This window comes from Equus caballus, chromosome 1 (genome assembly GCF_041296265.1).
Source record: "Equus caballus isolate H_3958 breed thoroughbred chromosome 1, TB-T2T, whole genome shotgun sequence".
NCBI lineage: Eukaryota > Metazoa > Chordata > Mammalia > Perissodactyla > Equidae > Equus > Equus caballus.
In genome coordinates, this window is record NC_091684.1 from 8,643,719 (window position 1) to 8,647,565 (window position 3,847).

Sequence of the window (3,847 nt, forward strand, 5' to 3'; positions counted from 1 at the left end):
AGCCACCATCCACATGGGTCCACACAGGCAAGGAGACCTGTTGCTGTCAGCCTTAGGATAGGTATGATTGTTGCCATTAAAGAAATGAGGAAAGACCAGTTCAAAAAGGTTGTGGGGGGGTCAGCCCAGTGGCGTGGTGGTTAAGTTTGCGTGTTCCGCTTCAGCGGCCTGGTGTTTGTAGGTTCGGATCCCAGGCACAGACCTAGCACCACTCTTCAAGCCACACTGTAGCAGTGTCCCACATAAAATAGAGGAAGATTGACACAGATGTTAGCTCAGCGACAATCTTCCTTGCGCTGAAATGAAAAAACAGGTTAGGGGGCCAGCCCAGGTCACCCAGTTAGTAGAAGTCCAGATTCAAGCCTGCATCCTCCAGCTACCAGGCCAGTTCTCCGTTTCCTGGTCTTCCACGGCATCCCGGAGCACCTCACGCTCCCACTCTTTACACAGGTCCACCTGGCCCATGTTCTTGGGTAGGAATTCAGTCCTTTATGATTGGAGGGATCAGCAACAAAATAACTCAAATTTAAGCTGCCAGGGAAACTAATGCTCCCAGGGAGGGAGTCCAGGCTCCAGCACGACAGCCCAGTGATTTCTTCAGGGTCACCACTGCTGAAAGTCTGCAGGGAGTCCTTCCCTCCCAGGACGTCTCAGACAGACGTGGGTTTGCAGCCTCCCTCTGGGTGACCTTGGGCAATTTACTTCCTTACTCAGAGCCTCATCTGTAAAAGGGAACAACAGCTCTCACTTCCTCCGCTGTTGTGAGGGTAAAAGAGATCTTGCTCTAAATAACTTAGCATGGAGCCAGGCACATAGCAAGTGCCAAAAAAATAGTGGCTTAAAAAATGCCAAACCATCAGAATCTGCTGATAACAATAGGATCCCAGGTTACGAGGTGGAGCAGACCAAAGACATTCCAGAGGAAAGGGATTTGCTGGGACTGCTGCAAGTGGGCGTCTTTATTCCAGGTTATTCTATCCACATCATTTCACAAGACAAAAAAAATTCTGTTCCAATTGAATCAACATGCAAATAGAAATGAGTCTAGTGCTGCTCCTCCTTCCCTTCATTAATTTTCTTTAACTGCCATTGCTTGAGATCTGTGTGCCAGACTGTGTGCTAAGGGTCACACATTCTATTAGGAAGCTCCTAAGATGGACCCCAATGTCACTCACCTCCTGGTTTTCACTCCCTTGTGTACTAACACCCTCCCTTTGAGTGTGGGCTGGACTGGAAAGCTTGCTTCTAACAAATGGAATATGGCAAGGGAGATGAAATGCCACTTCCAAGCTTAGGTTATAAAAAGACTGCGGCTTCCAGCTCTCTCTCTCTCTCTCTCTCTCTCTCTCTCTCTCTCAGATTGCTCGCTCAGGGGGAACAGCTCCCACAGCATTAGACAGCCCTGTAGAGAAGTCTACATACTGGGAAACTAGAGGCAGCCTCCAGCCAACATCCAGCAAGGAATTGGGGCTCTCATTCCATCAGCTCCCACCAACAACTACGTGAGTGAGCTGATGATGCAGTCAAGCCGTGGGTCCCCCCACCAAGTCAAGTCTTCAGATGAAACCACAGCCCTGGCAAGAGTTTACCTGCAGCCTTGTTGAGGCAGAGGCAACCAACTCAGCCGTACCTGGATTCCCGACTCACAGAAACTGTGAGATAGTAAATGTTTCTGGTTCTCAATTGCTAAATTTTAGGGTAATTTATTATGCAGTAATAAATAACTAATACATATTAGGTGGAACCATATGAAATTACTATTTATTAAGTTTAAAACATAGTTAAATGTCAGCAATTTCCTATGGGTCAAACTAAATACTTTATCTCATTCATTGCACATAACATCCTGCAAGCTACAAGCGTACTATTTAACCTCAATCTAAAATTGTGGAAATGGGTTCTGAGAGGTTAAGTGATTTCCCAAATGTTACAGTCTGTATGGGCTGCAGCGGGGACCCAAACCCACGACGTCAAGACCCATCATCCTAACCGCAGCGCTGTCGGACAGACGCAGCACACCTCCTCTGCGCCGGGAATCGTGGTCGGCACTGGGGGACAAATGAATGGGGCATAGTCATTACCATTAAGAAAACAGAGGGGCTCCACAATGGGTTTTAAACAGAGAGAAAGCCAGAACCACCGGGGGAGAGTCGGTTCGGGGATCCCTGAAATGCCCCCGCCAACCGAAGGGTAGACATGAAACACACAGACATCTGATGGTAATTATCTCGAAAAGATCAGACCTGTGACATTTCCGCAAGGAGACTGATTCTGCCACGAGTCCTTCCATCTATTAGTCACTATCGCACAATTATTTTGCCTTCTCTAATCAGCAAGCAGGCATTTGAAGCCCTTTCTTGAACACATTTATCATCTCCAATACTATGTGGAGAGAATCAATTTTATTTACCCTTGCTGAGCCTACCAGGGCCTCATTTGTAATTAGAGAAGTGCATGTGAGGGAAAGGATTTGTTGTTGCTAAATTAGGTCAAACGTCCTCATCCTCGAAGAATCTGGCGTGTTTGCAACATGCCCTCAATCGCTGGCTGTGGGTGGGCTCAGGCTGCTCATCACCTTCCGTGCCTAAATCAATATTCGTCATTATTTTTCCCATCTAAGTCACTTCAGGAATTGTCTCCACTGCCCCCAGCCTGTCCAAGGGATCCGCTGATGGAGAGAGATTGTTCCCAATCCACTGGGGCAGAAATGGATCTTGCCAACCCTGGTAGATGTGCCAGCAAGGAAGAAATCAGGAACAGGTGGCGAATGGAGACTCGGGGGCACCTGGAAAGTGATGAAACCCTGCAAAGCAATGCCACTCGTAATGCTCCACCTGTGTACAAACAATCACTTCCTGGGGAACCAAGAGGGCTCTTCTCATCACAGTTGGGTCCCTTGGGGAGCAGAGAGGAGGCTTCATCACCTTGAACCCTTGGTGGCACCAGAACTCCTCTGCTTTGCCTTGAGCGGAGGCCCCGTTCTCCTGGTGGCAAATTCACCGACTTTGAAGAGCTACTGCATCTTGAGATCGGGGTTGCCCCAGACTGTCTTATAACTGCCCTCTCTCTAACCCTTTAACTTCCCCATACAGAGTGGACAGCTGTGCTTGGGAACCACATCTCTTATGGAAACATCATCTGGGGAGCATGCCAGGAAGACCAAAATGGGAAACACGGCACGACAAGGGAGAGGATGAGCCGCCAGCCGCTTTTTCCCCCATTTTCACATTAAAGTCACACCTGACAGCTTACCCCATGGAGAAGCCTCATAAAAATTAAGATATTCTAGATATTCTTAGGAAAATGAAATATTGAAGAATAGCTCCCTGAGCTGATAGTGGTGGCGCATTTGAAAAATAGACCAGAGTGCCGCGTTTAAAAGCCTAAAGTCATAAAAGGTATTATGAGCGGATGGATTGGGAAGCTCTACAAGCAGACTTCATTGATGTCACCGTAAACGATGAATGCTGTCACTCTTTTTTATATATAACAAGAAGATATGCTGCTGCATCCAGATCTCATTGTGGAAACTGTCAGACTCGCTGAAATGGCATTGCATAAGCTATTTATGACAATACGCGGGGAAATACAAGGTTAAGAGATCTTTATCTGCTGTCTATGGAAATGTGCTCCACACTGAGATGAGTACATGAAATAACCTTCTGGATAACCTGTGACATTGGGGGACCTGGAAAGTGAGATTAACCATCAGAGACAGATCTGCATCTAAATTACGTCTCTGCCCACCCCTGATGCCTTGGCCTCCTAAGCACACAAGCGTTCTTCTAGCTTTCTCTGTGCCTCACCCACTCAGAATTTTACAGCTCTCGTTGGCGTGACAGGTTTC